Source organism: Lepisosteus oculatus, chromosome 28 (assembly GCF_040954835.1).
Source record: "Lepisosteus oculatus isolate fLepOcu1 chromosome 28, fLepOcu1.hap2, whole genome shotgun sequence".
NCBI lineage: Eukaryota > Metazoa > Chordata > Actinopteri > Semionotiformes > Lepisosteidae > Lepisosteus > Lepisosteus oculatus.
The window spans coordinates 8,488,292-8,513,281 of record NC_090723.1 but is presented as its reverse complement, the minus strand read 5'-3'; the positions used below and the strand labels follow the sequence as shown (position 1 = coordinate 8,513,281).

Sequence of the window (24,990 nt, the reverse complement as noted above, 5' to 3'; positions counted from 1 at the left end):
GGAACCACTCTGGAAAAAACAAAATCCCGCAAATCTTAACCCTTTCGTCTACAGTAGCTCGAAGAAAACAAATGCTTAGCAGATATACTAAAAATTGTAAACTGATACATTATATTGCAATTAACAGTTTACAGTTAGCAGTTAGCTTTTCACATTACGTTGGACTGAATATTGACACAGTGTCAGTTATGTATTTGGTAAGAGGTTATTGAACAGGCAGATTAGATTCAAACCAGTTAAAGTGCACAATGAGGATAACATCATTTAGCTCCCTGTTTGACTGGCTTGAAGTACTGGTATCTCTTTTGGCACAACAATCATATGGCTGGTAAAGATGTTTTGCTTATGCGTATATACATTAATATAAAACCTACTGCCCCATTATCACAATCCAACAAACAATGGCATAAGTACAAATCATTCAAGCTCTGGTGGCTAGAAATGTATTTTTGAGTTTTCCCACCCATCTTTACTGTACATAATATAACATTAAAGAGAGGCTCATTTTGGAAACTACACGAACATTATGGTGCTTTTTTATTTTCCTAAAAAAACGAATCAAGAAATAGTTAATTTGCTGGAGCAGTGAGACACTGTCAGGAACACAACAAAGGGAGCTGATAGGGTGAGCATTTGAGGTCTATAAAGAGCCGATCTCCTCTGGCAGCTCTTTCCCGAGGGACGGGGCCGAGCTGGGGTGTAAATGAAGTACACTGCCTCGCTCTGCTCACCTGCGAGCTCAGCTGCCCACTCTCCGCGCTGTAATCGTATCACCTTGGCAGTTGCCTGTGCCAAAGAGAGACAATGTGAACAGGTTGAGGGGGCTGTGAATGGGGAGAGTTCATCTGGAGAGGTGTGCGTATGGCAGGGTGGACCTGCTCACATCCACACCTGTGCAGAATCTCACACTGGATGCAGTTCCCTCGATATTGCTCCACAGGGAACTTTTTCCTTCTGTGTCTAATTAAACACCCTGGATACAAGGAAACAGATTTTTCAGTCTCCAAAAGGCACAACTGCTTTTATTTTGGCTTGTTCACTAACTTGCTTCACGGCCAATTCCACATATCTGTAAAAGTGCTAAGATGCGTTTTTTATGATGTTAAACATTCAATGAATAGAATGATTTTGTTTTAGAGTGCAGCAGCTGCTCCACTGTTTTTAAACTCCTTATCTTTTTTATGATCATAGTTAACTGTTGAACAACAGCTTATTTTCAAAATGCCCTATTATTACATATATTAATGACATGTATGTGTTTCTATATATTTTAGAAAAAATTGCACTGAATAATTAATCTTTCCCTCATTGGTTTAGTCCAGTATTACTGCACCTTTATTTTTTTTATTTCTTGAGATGACTGGTGCCCTACTGTGCTTGTGTCACCAGAAAACTGATACATAAATGGAGCATTTAGGTTTTAAGATATTGATGGTACAACATGAACAACACGGTGCTTCTAAAAAAATAAAGCTTTTGAAATTGCCATAATTACACCCCTAGTGGGAGTCCACACCAGGATCACCATGAGAAATCACTGACAGCTGAAGGAAAACATAAAGGAACTCAGAGACAGACTGAGGCACAACGAGCAGGCCTAATTACAACAGAGTGTCTGATGACAGGTTAACAAGGTGAGGAATAGGTAGTGTTGGATAAAAAAAAACAAATGAGTCAAAACAGCACTCAGTATAACATAGGGCAATCTCATGAGACGGCTCTCATCAATTAATTTTAATTCTCTTTAATGGAAAAATACATGCTCCTCATTTTCAAATTTACAAATTAGCGGTTAGGAGCCTGGGAATAAAACAGAGCACACAAGGTGCTGTTCTTGACAAATAAACAGATCTCAGCCATGAGAGAACGCTGCCTCAGATTTGATGTGGAGAGGCCAGGGGTCTTTGTCTTGTTCCACAGCTCCCAAGACCTGACTTGTCCCTGGGAGCAATGGGCACCTGCCAGGAAAAATCACATCCATATCAGCCGCTCAGCGCCACAAGGCTCGGTTAAAAACTGACTGTGGGTTTGGATTCAGCTCGTAGCACAAGATGCGGAAAGCACCAAAACCACAAAGCATTTTGTAGTTCTGCAGAATGATCTGCAGGGAAAACTAAGTCCGACAGGATAAAAAAAAAGAGAGAAAACTAAAAAAAAAAGATGGAAGATTTATTTTTTTAAACCAGACACAAACAAAAAGACTTGCTTCCACGCACCACTGGATTCAAAATAATCAGGGCAGTGCAGTGTTCCAGGAACTGTTACAAAATTCCATGTTTACACATCCTTACTTGGAAATCTTCATTTCGCTAAAAAGGAAAGCCCAGTAAGAAAAGGAAACAATTTCGGCCCTGAGACTGCTGGGACCTTCGGAGTACCCCATTCCCAAGAGGAATCTACTACTGTCTTGCAGACCCCATGACAGAACTGAATTGGCCAGGTTTTCGCCAAAAAACTTCCATCACACCCAAGGCACAAACATCAGGCATCTGCATCGCTTCTGTGTCAGGGCCCGTGAGGTACTTTAGGCCAATCCTCAAGCTAAATCTGTGGTGTGTCTTCTCTCCTTTGTGCTTTAAGGTTTGCTGACTGCTTTTTCCTCTCTGTCAAGGTTTCTCATTTTAATATGGCCAGGAACAGAATACACATCCCAGAGCCAATGGAGTGACAGCACTTCTCCGGGTAACTTCACTTCAAAATAAAGGGAAAATCGACAAAGTTCTTTGGATTTTAACCTACTAAAAACAGAAATGCTGTAACAGAATGATAAAAAAAAGTCGAAATCAAATGAATTGTTAAAATCAGGATGAAAACTGTATGGTGTTCTGAGTAAAGTTCCACAGCTCCTCTACAGTTAACACGCTCTTAAGAAGAGGTGGCCCAGTTATGATGTCTTTCAGACATAAAGGATAGTAGAGTATCAATATAAAAAAGGAAGATGAGACTGAAAATGAGTTTAGTCAGGTATTGTTCTGTCACATTAAATCCACACTGTGTGCTGCAGAAAGCAGTGCAACAGCAGCAATAAAAATGAAAACGCCTTGCATTCCTTTGAGTCAGATTTCCTTAGGGGAGTGCTTTACAAAAAGGTTGACTGTCAAGGCAGCTGCCGTTTCTGTGTGGATGTGTGGCCTACCTCTCCACATCCCATCAACCAGTACAGACCTTCTGGCTTGTGTTGTTTCTATAATTTGATGAGGGAAACCAGTGCCACCAGTTTTCCAGTCTGATCAAGTGTATTCCATGGGAAAAAACAGTGACCTCCCCAACTCTGCCTGCTTTACAGTTCCGCCTGAAGTACTTCTCATTACCAAGGAAACCTCCAAACTAATGTCTTCAAATAGTTTACGCCTTCACATCACTTTTGACATTTTTTGCTCTCACATTGGTGCACTTGCGTTCTGAAGTGGCTGAAGGACATTTTTATCTTCTTCTACAAACTCGGCTAGAGATTCTCCATTTTAAGCAACGGGGCCAAATGTTTATTGTGAAAATGAGTATGCCCACAGATGCAGTTTAGTTACTACCACCCAGTTTTGCATGCAATAGAAAATTAAGAACTAAATACTGTAACACAACGGGGGCTCAGGCGGGCGCCCTTGCCGCATCTGGACGGCCCCATCCCGACTGGAGGCTCGAACCCGGGACTTCCGCGTCTCTCTGCAGCGACCTAGCCCCGTGAGCTAAAGAGAGATCTCTCCACAGCCCAGTAGCTGTGGTCCTGCTATCACAGGGAAGGGCGGTGACGTCACCCGCTCTGGTATGCCGGCTCTTACACACAGTGCTTGTCGGCCGTAAGCGTTACAATACATTTCCATCATTATAAATGCATTTACTCATGTTGAGCACATATTACAGTAGCCACATTATACCAGGAGGAAAACTGCTAGCGTGAGGCAACAGATTTGAAATCATGTCACCTTGTCAGGTCAGACTCATAGGACAGTGGGCAGTAAAGGGCAAGTAAGTAGTGCACAAAACTGCGCCCACAACAAGACGATTTCTGCTGAATTGATCGATAGTTATGAAAGCGTAACTTGCCTACTGAGAAAGTGAGAAAGATAGAGTCAGTACCAGAGCAGAGTGGCTCACTGGGTCAGAGCCCATCCTGGTTTCTGTGGTGTTTTAGTGGACTAGAGGGCACATAACGCCCCCCTGGGTGGGGCAAAGGTCCCAAGCAGGTTAACCCCCAGGAATCCTTGTCCCCACTCACACAGCTGGGTGGACTGGAGCACCTCACTTCATGTACAACAACGGTGTCTCAAGCAGGGACTCAAACCCACAACCTGTCACCCATGAGTCTAAAGACTTACCCACGACACCATCCCGTCCTCCGGGTGAGGGCACACATACAGCACAGCAAGAAATGGTAAGTAAAAAAAGAAGAGGACATATTTTTTTTTTCAATTAAATATGTTTTAAACAGCCTCAAATTATGATAAATTGGGTGATTAAGTCGTCTAAACTATCACAAAAAGCTGAAGAACTGCAAAACGAACACAGACAGCCTTTTCTATTTTTAAACAAACAGATCTCTTAACTTTTACTAGAGGAACAGGATATATTTTCCCTCTTCCCCCAACAAACATTTCCACTCCATTAGCTGAAAGTCCCAGCGGTGACCTCATTAGACAGGGAAAGAACAACACTACCACAAGCCTGTTGGAGGCACATGATATTCTGAACGGTCAGGTCTTTGGGGAGAAATATAATTATTTTCTCATAGGACCAAACATCATTTAATTACCAACAACAGCTGTCTGCCCCCAGGAGGTCCTGAGGAGACCTGCCTCTGCGCCGGTGTTGGCAGTGTGAGGCCAGTACTGGACACAACCCCGTCCAGTTTCAGACCTTGTGATCTTTCTCCTCTGATCCCTGCAACAAACATCAGGCACCCATAAATATCACCCACATGTCTTGAAAAAGAATCTCCCCATCAGGCTCATAGTCTTTTTACTAATTTAAATATGTACACCCTTCAGGGGGCATACAGTTTATATATGGTTTGATTCTAGTTAAAGTATTAATTCAGTATGATATGCCATAGTTTCACAAAGCTTTCATCATGATTTATTCTTCCCTGTGCCTTACTACACTCCTAACCGCTTTTAGCAGAGTTTATCACAGTAAACCTTCAAGACTGCAGAATCTGTCTGATTAGAATGAGCACCGTCCACCCAAAGCCAGAGGACCTTTAATACCACCCTGGTCTAAATTTCAGCTTTCTATATATAAGCGTCTGCCTTGGGAGGTGCCAATGCAAACAGCACAGCTCCAGTATCTGGGTGTGTGAGAATCTGCTCTGTTTGGGGCATCATGTTGTGTTACAGTCATGCTGTCACTATGTCAAGGCAGCTAATACTAATTAACAGTGCAGGGCTGCACACGATTGGGTTTCTGAAGGGATCTGCACAGCTAAAACCAGGGCACAAACCCATGCAACCCAATCTATGGCATTAATATTCAATATACACAATATTGGCCCTGACTGGAAATGTCTAATTATATATTGTGTAACATTCTCTGAATTCCACAGAAGGCTGGATAAGTAGCCAGAGACCAAAACTGTTTAAAAGCAGGCCAGCAGGTGGAGAGGTTCGTTAATTAGCCCACAATGCCACCTAGCCTCTCCCCGGTGAGCAGTGCTTTTGATCTTCGGAGTGACAAAAGGACACCGTCACCTGACGGATGTTTCGATATTGATCTTGCTCCTTTATCCTTTTTGTAAAATGTATTTGTCACTCCAAGCGACAGGTCTTCCTTCAAACTGTCCCTCTACAGCTCGCGTCTGCTTGGAGGGTCGGGTTACAGGACCTGCTGTTGTGGCTTCACTCTGCCTCCCTCCACCCCCCCCCGCTGCTGCCATCTGTCCCAGCGCCCGGCTGACCCCTCGTCCGGGAGGCTTGAGCGACAGACAGGACGGAGCAGCGGAGATCCTCTGAGCTCTGAAAGCCCTTCTACGGGGAGGTGAAGAACTTGTCTTTTATTACTAGGAATCCTTTCCTACTGTGAGAAAAAAAGAACAGGTCTGGGAATGATTTCAACAGACCCAAAGAAACAAGAACTTGTTCTGGTAAACAAGCTGCACCACCAGTCCCAACTCTTCCTGTAACAGGACAGTAACTCTTAACAAGAGTTAGACTCCTATTGCACAGCAGTTTCAGCCATGTTAGGACCTCTGCTGAAGACCTCTGCACACATGGGTATTCCATGTGACCTGGTTTCGTAAAAGATGGATCTGCAAATGTTTTGAAATGGATTTCTATTGACATCTATTCCTTCTTTGTTTTTGTTTTCACTATATACTGTATGTGCAGACACATAGTATTAAGGATATTTAGAATTGCTCACAGTTCTGAAGGTTCTGTAGGAGAGATGAACACTGATTTTTACTCAAAGCAGAAGTGACTTTTATCTAAGCACCTCACACCAGAGGAAAAAAATGTTTGGATGAAAATATTGCAGTGTTAATAACCAGCCGGTTGAATACTTATATTGAATATTCAAAACCATTCGTTACTTTATCATACAGCTGCAGACCTGGTGATTTAAGCTGCTGCTAAATCAGTAAGAAGAAACTCATAATAAGCGAGCAAGATCAGTATCTTTCATTAACTGCCTGAGGTAAGAGTGCAAGTACTGCTGTTCAAAAAGGCCTTAATGTGTACATTCCCACTTATGAACATTTGTAATAGGTTAATTTTTCTCACGGGTTGCTTTGCTGCTCCCATTAATTAAGCTTCCTTGTTTAGAAGGTTTATTTATTGCATTTTGCAATATACATCCTAAAATATTGTTTGCACATGTAAATTGTTGTGACAGTGTTTCAATTGAGATTAATCCGGCAAAAGGAAAACACAAAAGTTCCCATCCCCTTCCCATGTCCCTCACAAAAAGGGGTAAAAGTAAAGGAAAAGGGGACAGGCACAAAAAGAGGACATGGAGAAACACTCATTCTGCCAAAGACGCTGCCTTTCTTAAACACAAAAAAGTGAAGCTGGGTCTACCAGTTGTCGTTTTGTTCAGTTTCTTTCTGTTCCATGGTAAGGTGGAGAAAAAGCAGGAGATCATCTTCAATGTGATTTTGTTCTTTGTTCAGTTAGGAGATGTTTAAAAAAAGGTGGACTGTTTACAGCCGCTTTAGTAACACAAATTATTATCAGTTTTCTTTGTGATGTGGGAAATTCCAGCAGGAATAATACTTCCAGGCGAACATGTCATGGAAATTGATCTATACTAGAGCATTCTTCTGTTCGATCCCCTTTATTAGGCTCACCAACATATTGCGTAGATGAAACGGTACGATAAACTACTGACCTGATGGTGAAATTCATCGCCCTGGACACCTACTGCTTACCGTCATGTTAACCTGAACCAAACTGCACCCACATCAGTTACACCTTGCTCTCCAGGGCAACAGTTAAAAAAGTAAAAATGTTCAAATCTTTCTTATAAACTTTCAGTACAAATTATTCAAATTGTCTTCCGTCTTTGTATGGGCCTTAACACTCACAGGCTCCGATCACAGCAGTGTTGCTCAAATAGTTAGATTGGTTAGATTTCTGTACACTTCGCTTGGCTCAGATGGCCCCGATTCCTGTAAGAATGGGTACTCTGCAGATTGGCACAATAAATAAGAATTAGCTGGTTAAATAATGGTTTAAAAATAAAAACATTGTGCACAATGTACCATTCATGGTTGCACTTAGAAACATCCAGAAAATTGTGAATCACAGCTAAAGGAAGCGTCCAGGCAGCTGGCAGGGAATGTTGGTACAGAGTGCAGTCAGGGCCTTGGAGAAATCCGACCTCACAACGGTACAGCACGCAGAGATGGGCAGAACCAAGCCGTGGAAAAATCCAAAGAGGGCACACGGCACCTGCTGGGTTCCTCTTCGCGGGTTGAAAGCTACAGCAAAGTTAATATTGCGCCAGAAACCAGATGAGGAAGACCTTTCCTTGCCTGGAACTGCTTCTCTCTGCCAGCTGAAGATATGCCAAGCAGCAGCCCTGTGTATAAGACACACGACCCTGATCCCTCCAGTGGCAACCACAGGGAGATTTGAACCATGCTGTATAGCCATCTCTGTTTGAATCCAACTAGGACAAAAAGGAGTTTCTTCATCTATATTATGTAGGAATTACCACTAATAATAGGATACTGCAAAAACAAAATACCTATAGTCTTATGAAAATACCAACCTATGTCTTAGACACAACCTTCACTTACACTAAGTGTATGTGGTGAACAATCAGAGCCTCCCTAGTATTAGAACACCTTGGGCAGGTATTAACACAGATCACACTGGGTGCGAAGAAACCAGGCTTGTCATTTAGCATCTTTAATTCACAATCTGATCAGACCAGAATCTTCAAATACATGACCATAGCAAGAGAAGGCGAACTGCTTTAGCAGACAATATAGAGTGTTGCAGCAGCAAACCCATCACGTTCGTGAATCAGATCCGAGCGACCTGTTGTCAGTCCTACACTGCTCGGGTACGGCTTTGGAACAATTTGAATTATTCTTGGCTATCCAGCTCCTGACAATACTATACTTTACATGGTGGTGGTGGTGGTGATGATGATGACGAACATGTCAAATACACCTCATCAAACTCGAAAGACCAGCCCGGCCTTTGTGTTTAGGTGGGAGCTGTAGCGTGCAGGCCCTGTGAACACCAGCGGATTTTGCCTATCCCTGCTGCGGCGGAGCTCAGGGCAGGTTACGCACAGGAGGGGGGCGGGGGGAAGCACATGGGGCTGCAGGAAAGGTTTTACAAGCCAGGCGGGTGTGTGATCTGGCTCTCTGGGTAGCGCAAAAACAGCAGGTGGGGGCAAGACAGAGGGCGGCGCTTGAGGCAGCACAATACTGGGCGTCCTTCTCAATGACAGCTGAGAGAGGCTCCGGGGCATGCTGATGACACAATCACACCCAGGGCCTCCCACCAGGTGTGTGGCTGCTGAGGCACTGTCTCAGGTGCCCCTAGCAAACATTCTCCAGGGCAACACTGTACAGGGTGTGGTGGGACTGAATATAGGGGCTCCGGATCTCAGATCTTAAAGCTGCAGCATTCTACAGTCAAGAGGTTCGACAGAATGAGGAGAAGCTGAACACAGTACCTTGGCGTTGTCCTCTGCGTCCTCACTGCATCGGGGATGTGCAAACAGGGGGAAGATAGGTTTAATTCAACTGTAAAGAAAATAAAAAAAAATAATTGAAAACTAAGAAAATAATACATTGATCTGGGGTGCTAGAACTCAAATTCTCTTCTTCTCAGAGGGAAAGAAAGCAGAGAAATATCTTTCTATACTTGGCACATATGCTTAATTATCATAGTCCTTTAAAGAAATTAATCTCCTTTTCCTGGAAACACTAAGGCTATTCTATAAATAATATCCTTTGATCTTAATTGGTTTTATTAATATAGACCCTGCTCCCTCTGTGTATATAACTTTGGACAAAACAGGTGGGGTCCAATGATCTGTTGTCTTTCAAAGATAAAATACACTGTGAATGGATTATTAAAAATCATTATCATGACCAAGCATTTGAAGATTTGGATCAATTTGCATTAAAGAGCCTAAATGCTTGGTTTCTTCTCACCTAAACTAAAATGCATTCCTAACATTCCAAGATATTATTAATATAAAACCCTAGCACTGAGCAGTTTTTCATACTCATATCATGCTGTATAGTATGTATATATATATATTGTAGCTCCGGATTGTGCCTAAGATGCATGAGACATTTGAACAGTAGTTTACTTGTAAATTTACGACTGAGGTGTTACACTGTGCAAAGAGAGAACATGCTAAAGTCTTCTGTACTTGCATTTAATATTCAGTTTGTGTCTTTTATAAATGTTGAATTGGAAAAAAAAAAACTTTGGAGAGCATTCAAGTGAAATCAACTGGTTTCAATCCTTTCCAGAACACATGAAACAGAGGCCTTAACCATGAGCGAGGTTCAATCCAGCATCATTATACCTAATCAAATAAGTAAATAAACAATATATGCCTGGATTGACACAGCACAACAGTTAATTGGCAGTAATTAGCACTATTAATCCGCATTATTCTGCATCAGAATAACTGGAGGCTAATGGATTGTCTGTGGCCAGAAGCTGAGCAGACAAAGGGATTTAGAGGTGTGGTGAAGCAGTAAAAAACAACTACTAACCACTAACCACTAAAGATCCAACTAGGACTTTGATCTGCTACTTCCTAACATGTGACATACTTGCCTACTGTATAAGACCTTTATGTTTAGTATGGTAGGAAACAGCTGCTTTTGAATGTCTGAATGTCTGTTCTATTCTGCACATGCTTTTCGTTTTCAGAGTCACTCAAGGCAATTCTGTGCGATAATAATACTACAGGGTCCTGACACAGTGGGGTAAACTTCCACAAGAACACCAGCGCTGTACAAACACAAGGTTACAGTGTCATGGAAACATGGTTTACTTGATGGTGTCTGGACAAATGGACTCCCCTTGGGCTCCAACTTCCTGAAACCACCCTTCACATGGCAAAGACAGCAAGGAGAGAAAAATATGTGTTCTAGCATCATACCCTATAAAAAAACATCAAAGAATTCAACATCATGCATGTAATTAAACAATCTGGCCAGCAAGGAAACAGAACACATTTAGAAGTTGCAATAAATAACACTTTCTAAGCAGTGATTTACAATGCTTCTCATCAATGTGATCATGTTAACATTAATATCAAATTAAAAATTTTACTTGCATAACAATATCTAAGTTAAAAAATGTCATTCTTTAAAGAAAGTGAAATAATTGACTTGGTTTGTCAGACAAAACAAATGGTGATAACAGTGACTCAATTTCAGCGCTTAAATTGGTACCAGTGTGAAAAACGAAGGAAGAAAAAAAATATTAATAAATTAGTACAGGTATGTAAACTGCAAGCTTCAGTTTTCTCAATGCACCTGTGACTGTAAAACCCTGTATGACATTAACAAGGCAGCTCTGAGCTTTTGAGCGGTAGACAAGGTGTTTGCCTATGCAGGAAGCTTCTAGCTCTGATTGCACATTTCTCCCGAGAGCAGACCGTTTGGTGTGGTATTGTCATGCAGTTCTCCTGGTTACTCCCTGGTCTTCAGCCTCCAGGGCATATCCCTCAATGAACAGGCCAGCATTGTCCTCTAAGGCCTTTAAAAGGTCCAACTGCCTCTTTCTATTGCAACTTCCCCTCCTCCTCCACAATAACGCCTTCGCCCCTGGGGCAAGGAATGTTTTGCAAAATCCACTCCTGCCTCCTCCCAGCTTCCCCCTCCCCCTCACACTCCAGCTAACAAAGGTAGCAAAAACAAAACCCCAGTCTCGTCCACCTGAGAAGACCTCTTCAAACAGTGTTCCTGCCTCCTTTCTTCTCCCTTCTCCTTTTCCCTGAAAGAGGACATGGAGAGGGGTGTCATGGCCCATCCCAGACCTCTCCCTCCCCACCAGGGACTCGGGCACGCAATGTGCTCCTCAGGCCCCGTGGAAAGGTGCCGGGATTTTGTCAAGGGTCCCTGATCTGCACACCAGGTAGAAAGGCCATTGAAGTATCTTTGATGGTTTCGTTTCAATAAATGAAGGAGGGAGGAGGAAAAGATGAAGAAGGAGAAACAGAAGGGGTTAAGTGAAAATGGAGGAGAACAAGAAACTGACGACCACACTACTCTGTGGAACAAGGAGCAGAAGTCATAAATTCCCCAAGACTCACGACACTCCCCCACGGTAAACTGACACTGCAGTTTTTCAGGCTTTCCATGACTAAGCATCTACGTTACTTCAGCATGGTTTCCCACATGTCTCCATCCTTTATCCTGAGCCCACACTTTGCTCTGCAATACGTTAATAAGTGAAGCCTGGCTGACAGATGGCTCATTTTCTCTTTCTTTGTGAGAGGAAACTTTCCGAAATCTAGTCAGGGCTCTGGCTGAGCTTGCTGCTCTGCGGGATGTGCACAGGAACTCCTAGACATTCCGGGCCCATCATGCCACTGAACTGGTTCTTCTTCTTCACGCTGTCCTGGCTTGTAAGCGGGTTTCAGGCGTTTCGAGCAGGCGGAGGCTTTCTCTGGATGTCCCTGGGGCTGACATTGTCCAAATGACAAACTCGGAGCCCTGGCTGGATTCCAAGTCAACAGTCTTGTAGTATTTCCTTGGACACTGGTCCTGTCACAATCACTTACCGTCGCTGGCAGATCATCCCCAGAACCAATGACTAACAGCAGTACAAAGCAGAGACTTAGCCTTGGATAACTAAGGCTACCTGGTAGCTTGTTTGTTCTCAGTAAGGTCTATATCCTGGCCTGTAAACCTTTGCCGAGGACTGATTTTTATACTCACTTTTGAAGAAGTGCTGGATAAACACGGAGCTATGGAATATATTTTGGAGTGTCCATGCTATTAAAACAGGGCTGTGTAAATCATGTATCTGTACAGACAGGTAACAGATTAACTTTTAATAGCTGTTAAAACAAAATTGCCAATTAATAAAACACTGTATTTATATAAAGGAACAATCTGATTTTTCTGTTAATCAATAGTAGGGATCAATTCTTACTAGTCCATGAGCTCTGTTATTAACCTCTGTTAACCTGTTGGTTAACCATGCATCCATTAACAGAAAGCTGCTTATTCTTGTTGAGGATCAAGACAACATGGATTCCATCCCAAAAGCACAGAAAGCAGGGTGGGACTCCACCCTGGATGGGATTCCATACACAGGGAACACACACACATTTCACAGACTCTGACAAATCCAGCCAGTATGTCTTTGAAAACTGCGAAGAAACCGCAGCAAAGCCCAGGCGAACATGGGGAAAATATGCTTACTCTTAACAGCCCATAACCGAACCAGCATCCACTGCAGGTTATAAAGATTATGTACTGTAACAGGACTTTGCAACCAGCAGTCTTTAAAACAACGTGAGTGACCTTATGCTGCACCACCCTGTTTCCTGTGCCTTCCAATCTTGTGCTTTACCTGTAAGTAAAGCACAGGCTTCTCTAGCCTTGCACTACCCCAGTGCAGGAAAAATCCTGCTTAAAAGCCTTTGAGCAGATTGCGCTCTCTGGAGTCTGCTCAGAGGGGAGGAAGCCGGATCTCCAGCTCTTGCACCGAGCAGAAAACACTCTAATGACAAAATGAGGACTGTATCAGCAAACTGCTCTGTGCTGCTTGGGGAGACAGCTCCAACCCCCATGTGGACTGACAGCCGTATTGGAGCAGGAAGGGGGAAAAGTGCCAAAATACACAAAGAAAACAAAACAAAGACCCTACGCAGATGGTGGTCGGCCCAGGAGAGACAGGTCTATATCTACCTGGGCGAGAGGACCAGACCATGGAGAGTTAGCCGGGAACCAAGTCAGATTAAGCCACGTGAAAGGCTGGGTTATATCTTTTTTATGAATCCCAGTCTCCAGATCTGCATGTAAAAGATAGATGCCTACATTAATAAAGCTACTATTAATACTAATGTTTAATTCCAATACTAGCATAGCGCTGCTTTTAAAATTAACGTTAATAAAGTCCTGGCCTGGTCACAACATCCTCTTTTTCATTATTTCATGTGCGATTTGACTTATTCTTTTATTTCTTCAAGATTACATTCTGGGTCTCTGTGGTCTACATTCAACACCAATGAACTGTTATCTGTTTTACAGTCTGAGAAATGTTTTAGGCCCAAATGGGTTTCATTCTGAGACTAGCATAGCGCTGCTTTTAAAATTAACGTTAATAAAGTCCTGGCCTGGTCACAACATCCTCTTTTTCATTATTTCATGTGCGATTTGACTTATTCTTTTATTTCTTCAAGATTACATTCTGGGTCTCTGTGGTCTACATTCAACACCAATGAACTGTTATCTGTTTTACAGTCTGAGAAATGTTTTAGGCCCAAATGGGTTTCATTCTGAGACTATTCATTCTGAGGCAACAGGCAAGGCTCACCCAAGGAGAAATCAGGCAGTGCTTAAGTAGGTCAGTCATGTGAACACGTATCGAGTTCAGCTGGTTGATGTGCAGTTTGGCAAAGCCTGCCGTAGTGATGCGCTGATGCGTCCCCTTGTGCCTGGAAGCAGGAGGGGCAGGCGACACCTGTACAGGGCCCTGCAGATAGCCGCTGAACACACGAGGGGGAGATCAGAAAAGCTCCACAGCAAAACTGAAGCCCTACAACCAGCTGCATGGGAGGAAACAGACTCTTATGAGTCATCTCCAGCCTAGAAACGACTTTCGAAGGGAATTCTAGGGAGAAGATCCCAAATGGGCTCTGCTGTGTGACTCACGCAAACATCACAGATAGAAAGCATTTCTTGGCACTGAGTCCACAACACATTGAAGATGTCCACACAGGCACCCACCGCCCTGGCAAGGACGTTAGTCACACAACAGGCTGGCAAAGGTGCAGCTTTTGCTTAGAAAAGGACACTTGCTCAGGCTGGGGTCCGCATGACTTGAGAAACTAAAAGGAATAATAAAGAAGGACAACTGAGTGGATATTTTAATTAAATTCATATTTTTTCCTTCTTCCTCATCATACTGTATGTGTGTCTCTTATTTTTAAGGGGTTCACGCTGCTTTAAATGTATTTTGCATTGTGTTCCGTCTTTTACCGGTCAACAAAATAAATTTCCCATCGGGGACAATAAAAGGAAATAAAAACACTCACAAAAAAAATGTAAACAAATGAACAGTAACTTCACGCTTGAGGAGTGTGGTAAAACCCAATCTGACTGTAAATAGAGAGTTCAAATAATTATCCTGTTCCTTATGGAATATAATATTTAATTATTGATGCAAGTAGAAAAGTCTGTCAGGCTACAGTGAGTCCATTTGCAGGTATGACCTGCGACCTACCCAACTACCCACAGCTACCTTAGAACCCAGGATCCAACTTATCACATGCGTTGTAATGCATCATGAAAGAAGAAGACATTAAGTCTCCGTTTTCATTAACAGACGTATTAACAGTGTAATAATCATGGAACAGTACCATGACCAAATTTAAGTATCAGGCTGTGCATAATTCATGTTCCCTAACCTTTTTGCAAAACCTGAGGTGTTGGCAATCTCTTCGTGTGTGCATTCCGGCAGCATGGTAGTAAAAGCACGTTTTCCAAAACTATTTTACTGATTAAGATGATGACATGGCGAAAGAAGGCAACTGATCAATTATCAGTCCTGTTTAGCTTCTGATAGATAGATACTTTATTGATCCCGTGAGGGAAATTGCAGGAATTTGCAATTCCTGATAATAATAATAATTGCTTACACTTATATAGCGCTTTTCTGGACACTTCACTCAAAGCGCTTTACAGGTAATGGGGACTCCCCTCCACCACCACCAATGTGCAGCATCCACCTGGATGATGCGACGGCAGCCATAGTGCGCCAGAACACTCACCACACATCAGATATCAGTGGGGAAGAGAGCAGAGTAATGTAGCCAATTCATAGAGGGGGATTATTAGGAGGCCATGATTGGTAAGAGCCAATGGGAAATTTGGCCAGGATGCCGGGGCTACACCCCTACTCCTTTCGAGAAATGCCCTGGGATTCTTAATGACCACAGAGAGTCAGGACCTCGGTTTTACGTCTCATCCGAAGGACGGCGCCTGTTTACAGTATAGTGTCCCCATCACTATACTGGGGCACTAGGACCGACGTGGACCACAGGGTGAGCTCCCCTTGCTGGCCCCACTCACACCTCTTCCAGCAGCAACCTTAGCTTTCCCAGGAGTCTCCCATCCAGGTACTGACCAGGCTCACACCTGCTGAGCTCCAGTGGGCTGCCAGTTGTGAGTTGCAGGTTGATATGGCTGCTGCTGTGGAGCAGGAAATTAAATGGTTCAGCTAGGATGGGCCTTTATACTCATACCTGTTGCTATGATTCTGGCTCGACCCCATGAGTGACACGTCCTTGTGGGATGGATCCCGTTTAATAAAAAAGCAGGTAAAACAAAACACCTGCTTTTGTGCTATCTCTTGCCTCACTGCCGGAGAGATGGCTGAGCTGCCTTGTCTTTGGATGTCTGCTTTTGTAGGTTTGAAACGCCGCTGTGAGTGTCAATGCCTCTGAAAAAGGGATGAAGCAGCCGTATGGTGGCAAGGACTTGAGGTCTTCAGGGCTACAGGAGTTCAAAGCACCTTACAATCAAGGTGCCAGCACCTTAATCGCCCTGCAACTCACAACTGGGAGCCCACTGAAGCTCAGCAGGTGTGAGCCTGGTCAGTACCTGGATGGAAGACTCCTGGGAAAGCTGAGGCTGCTGCTGGAAGAGGTGCTAGTAGAGGGGGAGAAGAGGAGTCCCCATTACCTACTGTATAAAGCTCTTTGAGTGGAGTGTCCAGAAAAGCTTTATGTGAGCATAAGGAATTATTAATCACTAGTAGTCATAGACTGGATGGTCATATTGACCAAAGAAATCAAATGAATGAAAACTCCAGAGATCAAGCTCTTGACTCTCAGGGGGCTTGGTCGTCCACTGTTATTACAGTATATTGCAATAAACATTGTCTTTTAACAGCTGAATTGAGAATAAAATATTGAATATAAATATTAATATATATATATTAATAAAATATTAAAGGTTTTAGGTAAATGTTTAAAAACATCTCACAAATGCATCTAAAAAAAGCCTATGCCTATTTTGAGAAGCTTTTAATACAATTGCAGACGTATAATTAATATGAAAGAGCGAGCCAACTCACCACGAGAGTGTGCCCCCTGTCTTTTTCCTGCGATACAATTCAATCAGGAAAATGCTTCGGCTCAATCAGGATCAAGGCTCACAGCCAAGGAAGGGCTAAAGGTGGTGTGTGTGTGTGGGGGGTGTTCGACAAAGAATCACAAGAAGAATGTCCACCACGAAATGCCAGAAACAGAAATATGCACCTGCTGTGAGCAAGAACATGAAGCCCATTTATCACGAATCCAGATCGAGGTCTTTGTAGTGTCAGAACCGATTTGCAGGTGAAGACATGCAGGCCCGAGCACTCGTATTGTGTCGAGTGGGCGGGTAATGATAGGAAACGTGAAGAGTAGGATACAGGCTCCTGGGTCTGTCAATTATCAACAGCAGGATGGCAACAGCAACTGACAAGAGGGCCTCCTTTTCAGAAAAGCCGGATTTCTGAGACGTTTCCGCACCATTCATCCAGAAATTAAAAAAAAAAAACAAAGCTGGAGAGGTCCGCAGCTACTGCTTTCAGACCAGTAAATCATGCAATAGATATGAACAGTGAAAGGCAAGCAGAGCCGTTCTTTTCCTCACTCATTAATATTTGTTTTTTGCCTATTTTATCAGGCTCTTGAGAGAGGTGGACGGACATCTCGGGACACCAGATGTTCTGGATCTACAAGGGAAGGACAGGATTCATTTGACTGTCTACAATAAACTTTAAGTTAAAACAAATAATAGAGGGCAAGGTAAAGTCGAAAGAAAACAAGCCAAATGAATAAGTATTTTAACAAAACTTGACGTGAAGATTCATGGGAAAGTTTCAAAGCATTTTGCCATTAGAAAACATTTAATCTCAATTTTCAAGTGTCAACTTAATATTTAAATAAAAACTATATTATTTTTAATTTGGTCTTTTCCCCATTTGACACTCTTTCACTTACAGGTTAGCACTTGTAAAAGTGTTCAATGAGTCTGTGGAGCAAAACTGAGCTCTTCAGAAGGTCCAGGGGAAGTTTAAATCACAGTGACGTCTTTGACTGGAGAGACAGACCATCATGCTCTCTTCTCCCAATCTGCTCTCTTTCAGAGGAAGTCTGGCTTCACAAGTGAGAGGTCACAAGGGGGGAGGCATATGAGAAATATGTACAGAAATATAATTTCATCCCACTGTTTCCCCATCTAGCCATATACAAAGGAAATACTGAGAAAATAAGAAAAAATGCACAAATGTGCCGTGCATTTTAGACAACACTGAAAAAGCGGGCAGGTTGCTTCGCTGTTTGTTTACGACTGTTTTGTGCACATGTGCTGCCTGTCAGCTCGTGTGAAATGCTCTTGCACTGCGGTCTCCCTGGCAACGGAGTAAACAGGAGGAAACGCTACACCTCACCAGTGGTCTGCAGTGTGCCAGGCCCAGGGCGGCAGGGCTCGACTGCCAGGGAAAACAGGAGCCCCGCAAGCTGGCCAGGGAGAGGTCACTGCCAGGCCAGGCCAGGTCAGGCCAGGGACTGCCCGACAGTCAGCCAGCATGGAAAGAGAGAGCTGAGGCAGTCAGTCTTCAGGAGGGGATGAAAAATCACCATGTGCTATCTCAATTAAGGCAGCATTTCCAACCCAGAGCACTGTGAAGTTTTACTCTATTTCCTTAATTAGTTTCACGGTGAAGGTATTGACTGTATGTCAGATTAAGCCATGTGAAAGGCTGGGTTATGTCTTTTTTATGAATCCCAATCTCTGGACCTGCATGTAAAAGATAGATGCCTACATTAATAAAGCTACTATTAATACTAATGTTTAATTCCAATACTAGCATAGCACTGCTCTTAAAACTAATGTGAATGAAGTCCTGGTATGGTTACAACATCCTCTTTCATTTGACTTATTTGACTGCGATTTGACTTATTCTTTTATTTCTTCAAGATTACATTCTGGGTCTCTGTGGTCTACATTCAACACCAATGAACTGTTATCTGTTTTACAGTCTGAGAAATGTTTTAGGCCCAAATGGGTTTCATTCTGAGACTATTCATTCTGAGGCAACAGGCAAGGCTCACCCAAGGAGAAATCAGGCAGTGCTTAAGTAGGTCAGTCATGTGAACACGTATCGAGTTCAGCAGGTTGATGTGCAGTTTGGCAAAGCCTGCCGTAGTGATGCACCGATGCGTCCCCTTGTGCCTGGAAGCAGGTGGGGCGGGCGACACCTGTACAGGGCCCTGCAGATAGCCGCTGAACACACAAGGGGGAGATCGGAAAAGCTCCACAGCAACGACTGATGATAACAGGTCATTTTAAAGTTTAAATTTAAAACATTCGCGGAGAATACTGATCTTAATTAAGCTTTAACACATAGATGCTCTCTAAAGCATAAAGCATATGAAGTTGTTCAAGTGTTGCAGGAACTGCTAAGCTTTTGAAGACACTCCAGGAAGAATGGAGACAAAACGATTTTTTTCCATCATCATTTTCCATCATCATTTTACAGTTCACATCCTCACTGCAGGTGCACCAGTAAGCACTCACAGGCGCGGTGCAAGAATAATTACTGGAGACAGCGTGTGCACCCTATACCTGACAACAACAGCATGTACTACTTGCAGCCCAACACACAACACAAGCTGGCTGCTCACTCCATCTCTACAATTTTGAGGGTCTGAGGACACTGAAAGTACATTTCAAATATATTTATTGGAAACATTAAACTAGAAAGCCTTACTTGTTTTTCTAGAACAATAGGCCCCAGTAACACACTTATCAAGTCACAACAGACCAAAGCTCTGGCTTGGGGGTTTCATGAATGGCACCAGTGCACAGAGCCAGCTCTGTTTCAACACGGATCTCATTGCTGTTTTTACAGTGGATGGCCACTCTTGGGATTGCTGGGCTTGCGGAGCGGTGACTAACCCTGCAGCAATGAAAAGAAGACAGTGCGGGGCTTTGATGATCTGGTGAGGGGCAGAGGCGGGGTGCAAGCCTACCTATGGCCATCCTGCTGTGATCAGAAGAGCAGGGAGGATTCCTGAGCTGCATGGCGTCCTGCTGCCAAGAGAACCAGAGCAAAACAACACTAAGTCACCTTCCTCGATGAAGAGTATTCTCACAGAAACACAGCGGTGTGTAGAATTATCATCATCATCATCATCATCAGAGAATCAGAGAATCAGACTCCTTTAAACACAGAAAAGGTTTAAACTTTTCAAACTTGTTTAAAAGTATTTTGCACACAAAACAACTTACAGGTGGAATCCCAATGGTTCTAGAGACTCTATGATGCAATGTTTTCATAAAGGCAGATATTACTCTATATTCCAAGTCAGGAGAATAGCTTATGGTCACATAATGCGTTTAAATGCAAAAAAACATTCATTTCCATATTACTAGTGCATAAGGATAAGATAAGATAGATAACATCACTTTACTGGCCATATACAATTTCTTGCATTAGGAATTTGTCTTTTCGCATACCCCAACTTGCTCTCCATGAGACACACAGATAGAGAAGAAGCTGGGGGTCAGAGCGCAGGGTCAGCTGTTGTACGGCGCCCCTGGAGTAGTTGGGGTTAAGGGCCTTGCTCAGGGGCCCAATGGAGTAGGATTCCTCTGCTGGCTGCGGGATACAAACCGGCAAACTTCAAGCCACAGGTGCAGATCCTGAGCCACAGAACCTCTGCACCGTGGTGTATGGAGTATGGACGTGCATGCATCTTTTATGCACTAGGTAAATTGATCCAATTAAGCCACGAATGTGTTGATCTACAGTAGGTTGTTAATAGATGAACTGGGAAACACTGGCTCTCAAATACCAGTTTAACATATCCTGCCCAACTTGCTTATTTGGTAGCTGGTTCCTAATTGATCAGAGAATTATAAAATTAAATTATTAAAACTATTAAAATTAGAAAAAACTTACAGAAAGGCCTTGAACGGAAGGAAATTAGCAGAATTATAATATGAATTTTAAATCACTTCTTCAGATCTCAATTTAAGTTAAACATATGTAAGTTAAAATATACAGATGCTTTAAAAATGTCATTTAAATAAAAAAAACAACAACAAGCGCAGAGAAGACATTTCATGTTTGACTTCAGCTGTATAGGTCATGACATTCCAGGAAACATATTTTATCACATGCTAATTAAATTCAAATATGCAGGATTTGATTTGTTCGTCTGATTGCATGAACTTACAGTATGTTCTCCACCGCAACATGTCCCTGCAGTGAAAAAAACAGGATTCTTAAGAAAATTCAGGAATTGAGCCAGACTCTCCCCAACCACCACCTCCTTTCTTTTTGAACAATTATTTATTGCTCTGCATCGAAATCAGCTCAAACGCAGGATGAGGCACCTCCTGGCCAGCGGCAAACGGGAGCCTGTTTGATCTACAGAGATTGCTCAACCTGCCGGCTCTGTTTGTTTCGGCTTTGTGTGCCTTCCCATACTGTCATTCTGTGCGGTTAGCAAGATTTTCCTATGTACAGTTACAGCTGACCTGTGACGGGAGATTTAGGGCCTGTGTTTGGGGAGGGAATAATCAAAAAAGAGTGATACTCACGAGTTGTTAGAACTTTATGAGGACGTTGGCTTAGGTTTAAAGAAGCAGACAATGCTCGGAGCCCGTGAGAATACGAAACGATCAAACAATTGACGCCTCTCTAGTTTTCAATGTGAAAAAACGCATCTTTCCCTGCCCAGGAAGACTACTGAAGAGGAGGGGATTACACGATTGCAGCTTTAAGAAAGGAAACGTCAAAGGAAAAATTGTATTTCTTTAAAATGTTTTGAAATAACAAGAGAAATATCCAGATAGTGAATTTCATTTCCTAATTTGCCATCACATTGCAAACCTGCATGTTAACACATCGGAACTTAGGCGAGATCCATTTTCATGCAATGTGACTATCTGGTAGGTAAACACTTCTTGTGCCTTCAATGCAGTGTGTATTGCTCTCATGCAACTACGCGACAGTGTCAATTAATGATGCTTGACATTTTCCAGTTTTCCTGTAGAAACCCCCCACACTGCCCTCTCCCCTCTCTTTAACTTCAGGTTTACCACGAGAAGGGCTGCTTCTCTCTGTATCAGGCCTCCACAAGCACCTTTCAAACAAGGCTGTATTTACCATCCCCGCTCAGCAGTGCTGGTTGTTTATTCCGGAGGTTTGCAAGCTGACCGGCTGTGTCCGGACACAGCCCGGTGGTCCCAGGCTCAATGCGCCCTTTCAGCGTTTAACTTCTTGTGAGAGGCGAATAAAGGCCAGAAATTAAAGATTCCAAGAAAGGAGTGAGCTGTGTTTAATTACGCACTATAATCAAGTGTAGCGCTGTGGGTGTCTATGCCCCGCAGGATGCCCCAGCTTGCTGCTGCCACAGAAAGCATGCCCCCCCCCCCCCCCCAGTCTCCTGCCCTGCTGCTCCCCAAGAGCTTGTGGATTGATGGCGAGGGGGGAGGTAAAGACTGGAGTCTGCCTGCACGGTGGCCATCAGCATTCTTAGAAATCTCAGAGGGAGGTTCACCCCTGTCAGCACCGAACTGCTGCACTGCTGGGTGCTCCCGTGCAGGGTCCTTCTGACAGACATGCCCTCTCTGCATTGTGACAGTGCGAACAGAGCTGCTGAGAACCAGGATAAAGGGGATTTCTGCTTACAGAAGATATAACACAACTGTACAGAAATCGCAACTGCTACAGAGATGTATGCTACAAGCAGAATTCTGCTTACAACATAAGAAAGGTTACAAACTAGAGGAGGCCATTCACCCCTTCCAGTTAATTTGGTGGCTAACTGATCCGAGGATTCTCATCTCGCCATTCGTAGGAAGAAGCCAGGATATCAGCTTCAACGACTTGGTTGGGTAGCTTGTTTCATGCTCCCACAACCCTATGTGTAAAGAAGTGTCTGGTGTTCTGGGTGTTTCATTTACTTCAATGATGGATATTGCTCAATTAAAAAAAAAAAACACAATAAAAAGCATCACCGAAGAATTACTGGAGAGCAAACTAAGCAAGTCAGAGACTACAAAGAATGAAAAGTGCAGACTGGGTTATAACCCCACCCCCCAACCCCAAAACTATCAGATGCTTAAAGCTCAAAGAACAATGAAAATCAAAACCGTGGACAAAAACCATAAAAGCTTTTGTCAACAATAACGCCTTGAAGCTGTGAGAGTTGTGTTACTTGCAGCAGTAAAACACAGTTGCTGTTGTTGGAAACGATTGTTTTTGATTTCAGAATCTTCTTCTGGATTTTCAGATGTGATCCAGGACCGACCTTAGGACGGGTCACCTTTTACCACGTCAAAATACCACACCGAGAAGTCAAAACAAACTCCGCCATTGCAGACAGGTAAAACTACCACTGACTGTTTTTACAATACGTACTCCTAGATATTCATCTATGTTCACAAGTACACTTTGAATGACAAAAAATACAACTGAAAGCGCTTGGTCTCAGACGCTGGGTGAACACTAGAAGAACAAGAAGAAATCTGGTAGCGTGGAGAGAGAAAGAAAATCGCACAAAATTCCAGCAAAAAGGAAAAAAAACAGTTGGTATTTAACTTCAGATCGTCAGGGTTTAAGCGTAATTACTGTGAAGTGTTACCAGATGCGTTTATAGCGAGGTCCACACTCAGAGGTTATCTTATCCTCGTACTTCATTTTTTCTTAATATTTTTGGTGCATGTGCTGCTGGATAAGAACACAAAACCATACACCCCACATTGTTCTGAGTAACGAACCCAGAGTGATTTATTGTGTCATGCACAAAACACAGTTACAGCAACAGCAACATTATACTAAATTTCCACAATGAACCTTTTTACTCTGATTAGTGTAAATATTCCAGTCTGCCACTAAGCAACTTTTATGTCTACAAAACCAAAAGGGATTGAAAATAATGTGACCTTAATACTCTTATATTAATGTTTTGGCCTCTAGCTCAGAAATAATATCGGAAAACTGTGACACAATCTTTTCATATGGATTGTCAGGCAGCTCCATCAGTTTGTTCAATTTCAACTGGAGAGTGGTTTTGTACTGAGGAATAGAACCATTGACAAATGATAAAGTAAACTATTGATCAAATCAATCTCGTTCTTTCTTGAGTAACACAGTTTATGTCTTTATGACATCAGGCTGGGCAAAGGCTTGAATGAGAAAGAGGCTGGCAGTGTCCTGTGTCTGTCAAATCTTAAGGTGTTCATCATTTTTTATTTCAAATTCTAAGATCAAGAATTTTATACTGGCCTCCTTAGCAAATGGTTTATAACTGTGCATTTGCAATTTTCAGTATAAACAGCATTATGAATTTTTCAGAAATGGTTATTGGCCAATGGCAAATGGTAATCCATTCAAGCTGCTTATAAAAAAAACTCTAAGAGAAAGAGAAATAAACACCCCCACTCTGAGACCGGACTGGAACAGACCTGAGGCAAGGCTCTGCTTGGTCTCAGGCAAGGGGCCCGCAGAACTCTCAGTGGGGATGTTAATAATGACATCATGACAGTTTTATTATCTCATAGTGAAGCAATGCCAAGTGCAAAGAAGTAAAAATGAATAGGCAGAATATGCTGCTTTGGAGGACAAGGAGCCTTGGTTACTACACACAGGCTGCTGGCCACACTCGTCTTTCTTCACCAGTGGCGACACTGACTGCAGGGACACTGGAAATTCACTTTTTTTTGCTGATCCTAGCTGGACAATTACGAGCCTAGGAAACATCACCTCCATAATGAATAAGAAGGCCATGCATAACATGCTTATAAGAATGTCTTATATAATAATAGTCATTATGCTGAACTATTGGGTCTCCCTGGGCCATTTTAATATTGGAAACAGCTCTGGTGTGCAGACAGCATAGCTTGATTCCCTTGTCTTTTATTCAAATGCACTGTAGATTAATAAGGTGCTCACAGACTAGCTGTGCTGACCTGTGCTTCATACACGAGACCCTCAATCTTTCACTCACTGAAAAAGCTTCAAAAGCACAACTTTTGGAAAGCTATCCAATCTGATCACCTACTCCCCAATGTAACTGTCGAATTTACGTGATTAGTCATGGAAAAAGTCTACTTGCAAAAAAATATTACTAGACAAGGAAACAATGCTCCTTTGGCATTATACTAATAAAAAATAAAGGGCTCAAATGAGGCTTGCCACGGTAATTGTCATTGGCATCCAACGTCATTCCAGATGAAACCAATACACTGCTCTCCTTTCTTTCACTGGGACTTTCTTAAAATGATCAAAACGACTAAGAGAGAAAATGAAAACATAAAGAGTTATTTTACCT

The 24,990-nt window shown here is 42.8% G+C and overlaps 1 protein-coding gene across 5 annotated transcripts in view; it reads right to left on the bottom strand.

Moving 5' to 3' along the window:
• LOC102698037 (homeobox protein Dlx4b-like) overlaps positions 1–24,990 on the bottom strand; it is a 156,946-nt gene that overhangs the window by 46,569 nt on the left and 85,387 nt on the right. For 2 of the 5 annotated variants that reach the window (XM_069185562.1, XM_069185563.1), the window contains 5 exons: positions 19,678–19,738; positions 10,468–10,576; positions 9,124–9,193; positions 4,748–4,875; positions 732–786 (listed from right to left, as the gene is read on the bottom strand). The gene's annotated coding sequence lies outside the window, so the exon portion shown is untranslated. The remainder of the gene's footprint in view (positions 1–731; positions 787–4,747; positions 4,876–9,123; positions 9,194–10,467; positions 10,577–19,677; positions 19,739–24,990) is intronic. The other 3 variants (XM_069185566.1, XM_069185565.1, XM_069185567.1) reach the window with 3 other exon arrangements.